Source organism: Triticum dicoccoides, chromosome 7B (assembly GCF_002162155.2).
Source record: "Triticum dicoccoides isolate Atlit2015 ecotype Zavitan chromosome 7B, WEW_v2.0, whole genome shotgun sequence".
Classification (NCBI taxonomy): Eukaryota; Viridiplantae; Streptophyta; class Magnoliopsida; order Poales; family Poaceae; genus Triticum; species Triticum dicoccoides.
Genome location: NC_041393.1, coordinates 691,052,243 through 691,062,305, shown reverse-complemented (window position 1 = coordinate 691,062,305; position 10,063 = coordinate 691,052,243).

The following is a 10,063-nucleotide window of genomic DNA, read 5'->3' as shown; positions in this document are numbered from 1 at the left end:
GGTAAAATCTCGATTTCACCCAGAACGATTCCGATATCCAAATATAGGTTTCCAATATATCAATCTTTATGTCTCGACGATTTCGAGACTCGTCGTCATGTCCGTGATCACATCCGGGACTCCGAACAACCTTCGGTACATCAAAACTTATAAACTCATAATAAAATTGTCATCGTAACATTAAGCGTGCGGACCCTACGGGTTCGAGAACTATGTAGACATGACCTAGAACTGTTTCCGATCAATAACCAATAGCGGAACCTGGGTGCTCATATTGGCTCCTACATATTCTACGAAGATCTTTATCGGTCAAACCGCATAACAACATACATTGTTCCCTTTGTCACAGTATGATACTTGCCCGAGATTCGATCGTCGGTATCTCAATACCTAGTTCAATCTCGTTACTGGCAAGTCTCTTTACTCGTTATGTAATGCATCATTCCGTAACCAACTCATTGGCTACATTGCTTGCAAGGCTTATAGTGATGTGCATTACCGAGAGGGCCCAGAGAAACCTCTCCGACAATCGGAGTGACAAAACCTAATCTCGAAATACGCCAACTCAACATCTACCTTTGGAGACACCTGTAGAGCTCCTTTATAATCACCCAGTTACGTTGTGACGTTTTGTAGCACACAAAGTGTTCCTCCGGTAAACGGGAGTTGCATAATCTCATAGTTGTAGGAACTTTGTATAAGTCATGAAGAAAGCAATAGCAACATACTAAACGATCAAGTGCTCGGCTAATGGAATGGGTCAAGTCAATCACATCATTCTCCTAATGATGTGATCTCGTTAATCAAATGACAACAAATGTCTATGGTTAGGAAACATAACCATCTTTGATTAATGAGCTAGTCAAGTAGAGGCATACTAGTGACATTAAGTTTGTCTATGTATTCACACATGTATCATGTTTCCAGTTAATACAATTCCAGCATGAATAATAAACATTTATCATGATATGAGTAAATAAATAATAACTTTATTATTGCCTCTAGGGCATATTTCCTTCAGTCTCCCACTTGCACTAGAGTCAATAATCTAGATTACACAGTAATGATTCTAACACCCATGGAGTCTTGGTGCTGATCATGTTTTGCTCGTGGAAGAGGCTTACTCAACGGGTCTGCTACATTCAGATCCGTATGTATCTTGCAAATCTCTATGTCTCCCACCTGGACTTGGTCCCGGATGGAATTGAAGCGTCTCTTGATGTGCTTGGTCCTCTTGTGAAATCTGGATTCCTTTGCCAAGGCAATTGCACCAGTATAGTCACAGAAGATCTTCATTGGTCCCGATGCACTAGGTATGACACCTAGATCGGAAATGAACTCCTTCATCCAGACTCCTTCATTTGCTGCTTCCGAACTTTGTTTAGAACGCTTTGTTCAGAACTTCATTGGTCCCGATGCACATGTAGATCCCGCCACAACGCTTTGTTCAGAACTGCACCAACTTACAGCTCCACCGTTTAATAAAAACACGTATCCGGTTTGTGATTTAGAATCGTCCGGATCAGTGTCAAAGCTTGCATCGACTTAACCATTTACGACTAGCTCTTTGTCACCTCCATAAACGAGAAACATATCCTTAGTCCTTTTCAGGTATTTCAGGATGTTCTTGACTGTTGTCCAGTGATCCACTCCTAGATTACTTTGGTACCTCCCTGCTAAACTTATTGCTAAGCATACATCAGGTCTGGTACACAGCATTGCATACATGATAGAGCCTATGGCTGAAGCATAGGGAACATCTTTCATTTTCTCTCTATCTTCTGCTGTGGTCGGGCATTGAGTCTGACTCAACTTCACACCTTGCAATACAGGCAAGAACCCTTTCTTAGCCTGATCCATTTTGAACTTTTTCAAAACTTTATCAAGGTATGTGCTTTGTGAAAGTCCAATTAAGCGTCTTGATCTATCTCTATAGATCTTGATGCCTAATATGTAAGTAGCTTCACCGAGGTCTTTTATTGAAAAACTTTTATTCAAGTATCCCTTTATGCTATCCAGAAATTCTATATCATTTCCAATTAACAATATGTCATCTACATATAATATCAGAAATGCTACAGAGCTCCCACTCACTTTCTTGTAAATACAGGCTTCTCCAAAAGTCTGTATAAAACCATATGCTTTGATCACACTATCAAAGCGTTTATTCCAACTCCGAGATGCTTGCACTAGTCCATAAATTGATTGCTGGAGCTTGCACACTTTGTTAGCACCCTTTGGATCGACAAAACCTTCCGGTTGTATCATATACAACTCTTCTTCCAGAAATCCATTCAGGAATGCAGTTTTCACATCCATTTGCCAAATTTCATAATCATAAAATGTGGCAATTGCTAACATGATTCGGACAGACTTAAGCATCGGTACGGGTGAGAAAGTCTCATCATAGTCAACCCCTTGAACTTGTCGAAAACCTTTTGCAACAAGTCGAGCTTTGTAGATAGTTACATTACCATCAGCGTCAGTCTTCTTCTTGAAGATCCATTTATTCTCAATGGCTTGCCGATCATCGGGCAAGTCAACCAAAGTCCATACTTTGTTCTCATACATGGATCCTATCTTAGATTTCATGGCTTCAAGCCATTTTGCGGAATCTGGGCTCATCATCGCTTCCTCATAGTTCGTAGGTTCGCCATGGTCAAGTAACATGACTTCCAGAATAGGATTACCGTACCACTCTGGTGCAGATCTTACTCTGGTAAACCTACGAGGTTCAGTAGAAACTTGATCTGAAGTTTCATGATCAATATCATTAGCTTCCTCACTAATTGGTGTAGTTGTCACAGGAACCGGTTCTTGTGATGAACTACTTTCCAATAAGGGAGCAGGTACATTTACCTCATCAAGTTCTAATTTCCTCCCACTCACTTCTTTCGAGAGAAACTCCTTCTCTAGAAAGGATCCAACTTAGCAATGAATAACTTGTCTTTAGATCTGTGATAGAAGGTGTACCCAATAGTTACCTTTGGGTATTCTATGAAGACGCACTTCTCCGATTTGGGTTCGAGCTTATCAGGCTGAAACTTTTTCACATAAGCATCGCAGCCCCAAAATTTAAGAAACAACAACTTTGGTTTCTCGCCAAACCATAGTTCATGAGGCGTCGTATCAACGGATTTTGATGGTGCCCTATTTAAAGTGAATGCAACTGTCTCTAATGCATAACCCCAAAACGATAGTGGTAAATCGGTAAGAGACATCATAGATTGCACTATGTCCAATAAAGTACGGTTATGACGTTCGGACACACCATAACGCTGTGGTGTTCCATGTGGCGTGAGCTGTGAAACTATTCCACATTGTTTTATATGAAGGCCAAACTCGTAACTCAAATATTCTTCTCCATGATCAGATCGTAGAAACTTTATTTTCTTGTTACGATGATTCTCCACTTCACTCTGAAATTCTTTGAACTTTTCAAATGTTTCAGACTTGTGTTTCATTAAGTAGATATACTCATATCTGCTCAAATCATCTTGTGAAGGTCAGAAAAATAACGATACCTGCCACGAGCATCAACACTCATTGGACCGCATATATCGGTATGTATTATTTCCAATAAGTCACTAGCTCGTTCCATTGTTCCGGAGAACGGAGTTTTAGTCATCTTGCCCAAAAGGCACGGTTCGCAAGCATCAAATGATTCATAATCAAGTGATTCCAAAAGTCCATTTTTATGGATTTTCTTCATGCGCTTTACACCGATATGACCTAAACGGTAGTGCCACAAATATGTTGCACTATCATTATCAACTTTGCATCTTTTGGCATCAATATTATGAATATGTGTATCACTACATCGAGATCCAACAAACTATTTTCATTGGGTGTATGACCATTGAAGGTTTTATTCATGTAAACAGAACAACAATTATTCTCTGACTTTAAATGAATAACCGTATTGCAATAAACATGATCAAATCATATTCATGCTCAACGCAAACGCCAAATAACATTTCTTTAGGTTTAACACTAATCCCGAAAGTATAGGGAGTGTGCGATGATGATCATATCAATCTTGGAACCATTTCCAACACACATCGTCACCTCACCCTCAAATAGTCTCTGTTTATTATGTAACTCCTGTTTCGAGTTACTAATTTTTAGCAACCGAACAAGTATCAAATACTCAGGGGCTACTATAAACACTAGTAAGATACACATCAATAACCTGTATATCAAATATACCCTTGTTCACTTTGTCATCCTTCTTATGCACCAAATATTCGGGGCATTTCCGCTTCTAGTGACCATTTCCTTTGCAGTGTAAGCACTCAGTTTCAGGCTTTGGTCCAACTTTGAGCTTCTTCGCGGGAGTGACAACTTGCTTGTCATTCTACTTGAAGTTCCCTTTCTTTCCCTTTGCCCTTTTCTTGAAACTAGTGATCTTGTCAATCATCAACACTTGATGCTCTTTCTTGATTTCTACCTTCGTCGATTTCAACATCACGAAGAGCTCGGGAATCGTTTTCGTCATCCCTTGCATATTGTAGTTCATCACAAAGTTCTACTAACTTGGTGATGGTGACAAGAGAACTCTGCCAATCACTATCTTATCTGGAAGATTGACTCCCACTTGATTCAAGCGATTGTAGTACTCAGACAATCTAAGTACTTGCTCACTAGTTGAGCAATTCTCCTCCATCTTTTAGGCGAAGTATTTGTCAAAGGTCTCATACCTCTTGACACGGGCATGAGTCTGAAATTCCAATTTCATCTCATGGAACATCTGATATGTTTCGTGACGTTTCAAAAACGTTGTTGTAGTCCCGGTTCTATGCCATAAAGCGTGGTGCACAAAACTATCAAGTAGTCATCATATTGAGCTAGCCAAACGTTCATAACGTCTGCATCTGCTCCTGCAATAGGTCTGTCACCTAGCGGTGCATCAAGGACATAATTCTTCTATGCAGCAATGAGGATAAACCTCATATCACAGACCAAGTCCGCATCATTGCTACTATCATCTTTCAACTTAGCTTTCTCAAGGAACGCATTAAAATTCAACGGAACAACAACACGAGCCATCTATCTACAACAAACATAGACAAGCAAAATACTATCAGGTACTAAGTTCATGATAAATTTAAGTTCAATTAATCATATTACTTAAGAACTCCCACTTAGACAGACATCTCTCTAGTCATCTAAGTGATCACGTGATCCAATTCAACTAAACCATGTCCTATCATCACGTGAGATGGAGTAGTTTCAATGGTGAACATTACTATGTTGATCATATCTACTATATGATTCACGTTCGACCTTTTGGTCTCCGTGTTCCGAGGCCATATCTGTATATGCTAGGCTCGTCAAGTTTAACCTGAGTATTCCGCGTGTGCAACTGTTTTGCACTCGTTGTATTTGAACGTAGAGCCTATCACACCCGATCATCACATGGTGTCTCAACACGAAGAACTTTCGCAACGGTGCATACTCAGGGAGAACACTTCTTGATAATTTAGTGAGAGATCATCTTAAAATGCTACTGTCAATCAAAGCAAGATAAGATGCATAAAGGATAAACATCACATGCAATCAATATAATTGATATGATATGGCCATCATCATCTTGTGCTTGTGATCTCCATCTCCGAAGCACCATGGTGATCACCATCGTCACCGGCGCGACACCTTGATCTCCATCGTAGCATCGTTGTCGTTACGCCATCTATTGCTTATACGACTATCACTACGCTTAGTGATAAAGTAAAGCAATTACAGGGCATTTGCATTTCATACAATAAAGCGACAACCATATGGCTCCTGCCAGTTGCCGATAACTTCGGTTACAAAACATGATCATCTCATACAATAAAATATAGCATCACGTCTTGACCATATCACATCACAACTTGCCCTGCAAAAACAAGTTAGACGTCCTCTACTTTGTTGTTGCAAATTTTACGTGGATGCTACGTGCTGAGCAAGAACCATTCTTACCTATGCATCAAAACCACAACGATAGTTCGTCAAGTTAGTGTTGTTTTAACCTTCGCAAGGACCGGGTGTAGCCACACTCGGTTCAACTAAAGTTGGAGAAACTGACACCCGCCAGCCACCTGTGTGCAAAGCACGTCGGTAGAACCAGTCTCGCGTAAGCGTACGCGTAATGTCGGTCCGGACCGCTTCATCCAACAATACCGCCGAACCAAAGTATGACATGTTGGTAAGAAGTATGACTTATATCGCCCACAACTAACTTGTGTTCTACTCGTGCATATGATATCTATGCATAAAACCTAGGCTCTGATACCACTGTTGGGGAACGTAGTAATTTCAAAAAAATTCCTACGCACACGCAAGATCATGGTGATGCATAGCAACGAGAGGGGAGAGTGTATCCACGTACCCTCGTAGACCAAAAAAGGAAGCGTTATGACAACGCGGTTGATGTAGTCGTACGTCTTCACGATCCGACTGATCCAAGCACCGAACGTACGGCACCTCCAAGTTCAGCACACGTTCAGCTTGATGACGATCCCCGGACTCCGATCCAGCAGGGTGTCGCGGATGAGTTCCATCAGCACGACGGCGTGGTGACGATGATGATGTTCTACCGACACAAGGCTTCGCCTAAGCACCGCAACGATATGACCGAGGTGGAATATGGTGGAGGGGGGCAACGCACACGGCTAAGCAACGATCACGAAGATCAACTTGTGTGTCATGGGGTGCCCCCTGCCCCCGTATATAAAGAAGGGAGGGGGAGGTGCAGCCGCCCCCCTAGGGGAGCGCCTGGAGGAGTCCTACTCCCACCGGGAGTAGGACTCCCCCTTCTTGCCTTGTTAGAGAAGGAAGGGGGAAGGGGGAAAGAGGAAAGGGGGCGCCGCCCCCCTTCCTTGTCCTATTCGGACTAGGTAGGGGGGAGGGGGCGCGCGGCCTGCCCTGGCCGGCCCTCCTCTTCTCCCTTATGGCCCATGTAGGCCCATTAACCCCCGGGGGGGTCTGGTAACCCCCCGGTACTCCGGTAAAATCCCAATTTCATCCGGAACGATTCTGATATCCAAATATAGGCTGCCAATATATCAATCTTTATGTCTCGACCATTTCGAGACTCCTCAGCATGTCCGTGATCACATCCGGGACTCCGAACAACCTTCGGTACATCAAAACTTATAAACTCATAATATAACTGTCATCGTAACGTTAAACAGAACCTGGATGCTCATATTGGCTCCTACATATTCTACGAAGATCTTTATCGGTCAAACCGCATAACAACATACGTTATTCCCTTTGTCATCGGTATGTTACTTGCCCGAGATTCGATCGTCGGTATCTCAATACCTAGTTCAATCTCGTTACTGGCAAGTCTCTTTACTCGTTATGTAATGCATCATTCCCTAACGAACTCATTGGCTACATTGCTTGCAAGGCTTAAAGTGATGTGCATTACCGAGAGGGCCCAGAGAAACCTCTCCGACAATCAGAGTGACAAAACCTAATCTCGAAATACGCCAACTCAACATCTACCTTTGGAGACACCTGTAGAGCTCCTTTATAATCACCCAGTTACGTTGTGACGTTTGGTAGCACACAAAGTGTTCCTCCGGTAAACGGGAGTTGCATAATCTCATAGTTGTAGAAACTATGTATAAGTCATGAAGAAAGCAATATCAACATACTAAACGATCAAGTGCTAGGCTAACGGAATGGGTCAAGTCAATCACATCATTCTTCTAATGATGTGATCTCGTTAATCAAATGACAACACATGTCTATGATTAGGAAACATAACCATCTTTGATTAATGAGCTAGTAAAGTAGAGGCATACTAGTGACATTAAGTTTGTCTATGTATTCACACATGTATCATGTTTCCGGTTAATACACTTCCAGCATGAATAATAAACATTTATCATGATATGAGGAAATAAGTAATAACTTTATTATTGCCTCTAGGGCATATTTCCTTCAAAAGGCTCCAAGTGCCAAGTATCTGTGCAAGCTAAGCAACTTCGCAAGTCCCATAAGACTGCAGAGGCAAGAGACTTGGCGCCACTAGAGCTAATACATTCTAATCTTTGTGAGATGATTGGCGTGTTGACAAAATGTGGAAAGAGATACTTCATGACGTTGATTGATGACTCTACTAGATATTGTTATGTGTATCTTCTGAAATCAAAAGATGAGGCTTTAACTTTCTTCAAAAACTATAAAGCTGAAGCAGAGAACCAACTTGATCGGAAAATTAAACGGCTTAGGTATGATCGTGGTGGAGAGTATTTTTCCAATGAATTTGATTTGTTCTGTGAGGAACATGGTATAACCCATGAGAGGACGCCTCCCTACTCACCTCATTCAAACGGGGTAGCCGAAAGAAAGAACCGACTCTAACTGATTTGGTTAACGCCATGTTAGACACATCGGGTCTTTCCAAGGAATGGTGGGGGGAGGCGCTGATGACTGCACGTCATTTCCTAAACCGAGTTCCCAAAAAGCATAAGACCATGACTCCATTTGAGGAATGGAAAAGGAAAATGTTGAAACTCTCTTACCTACGTTCTTGGGGTTGTTTGGCGAAAGTCAATATACCAATTCCCAAGAAGCGCAAGCTTGGAGTAAAAACCGTGGATTGTGTTCTTCTGGGCTATGCTTTTCATAGCATTGGTTATAGATTTTTGATAATAAAATCTGAGGTATCCGACATGCATGTTGGTACGATTATGGAGTCTAATGATGCAACTTTCTTTGAGGACATATTTCCTATGAAGGATATGTCAAGTTCATCAAATCAGGAGATACATACTCCATCTAGTGAGGAATTCGCTGTAATTCCTGAACCCACCATTGTGATGGAACACGTTTAGAATCCTGTTGAGGGTGACAATGAAACTCCTGTAAGGAGTAAGAGACAGAGGACTGCAAAGTCCTTTGGTGATGATTTCATTGTGTACCTTGTGGATGACACACCCAGGACTATTTCAGAAGCCTATGCATCTCCTGATGCTGACTACTGGAAGGAACCTGTTCGTGGCGAGATGGAATCCATCTTAGCTAACGGAACCTAGGAGATCACTGACCGTCCTTATGGGTGCAAACCTGTAGGATGTAAGTGGGTGTTCAAGAAAAAGCTTAGACCTGATGGTACGATTGAAAAGTACAAGGCACGGCTTGTGGCTAAGGGTTATACCCAGAAAGAAGGTGAAGACTTCTTTGATACTTACTCACCCGTGGCAAGACTGACCACTATTCGGGTGCTACTACCGCTGGCTGCCTCACATGGTCTTCTCGTTCATCAAATGGATGTTAAGACGGCTTTCCTCAATGGAGAGTTGAAGGGGGAAATTTACATGGATCAGCCAGATGGTTTTGTAGTACCTGGTCAGGAAGGAAAGGTGTGCAAGTTATTAATGTCTTTATATGGTCTTAAACAAGCTCCTAAGGAGTGGCATGAGAAGTTCGAAAGAACATTAGCTGTTGCCGGCTTTGTAGTAAACGATAGTGAAAAATGTGTGTACTATCGCCATGGTGGGGGCGAAAGAGTTATTCTTTGTCTGTATGTCGATGACATACTGATCTTTGGAACCAAACTTGATCTAATCAAGGAGGTTAAGGATTTCCTATCTCACTGTTTTGAGATGAAGGATCTAGGAGTAGCTGATGTTATCTTGAACATCAAGCTGTTGAGAGATGAGAATGGTGGGATCACACTGCTTCAGTCTCATTTTGTGGAAAAGATCTTGAGTCGTTTTGGGTATAGCGACTGCACGCCTTCTCCAACTCCATATGATGCTAGTGTGTTGTTTCGAAAGAATCAACGGATTGCTAGAGATCAGCTGAGGTATTCTCAGATTATTGGCTCGCTTATGTATCTAGCGAGTGCCACGAGGCTTGACATCTTTTTTGCCGTGAGCAAGCTGAGTCGGTTTGTGTCTAAACCGGGAGATGATCATTGGCGTGCGCTTGAGAGAGTTATGCGCTACTTGAAAGGCACTGCGAGCTATGGGATTCACTACACCGGGTATCCAAGGGTACTGGAGGGTTATAGTGACTCGAACTGGATATCTGATGCTGATGAGATTAAGGCCACAAGTCA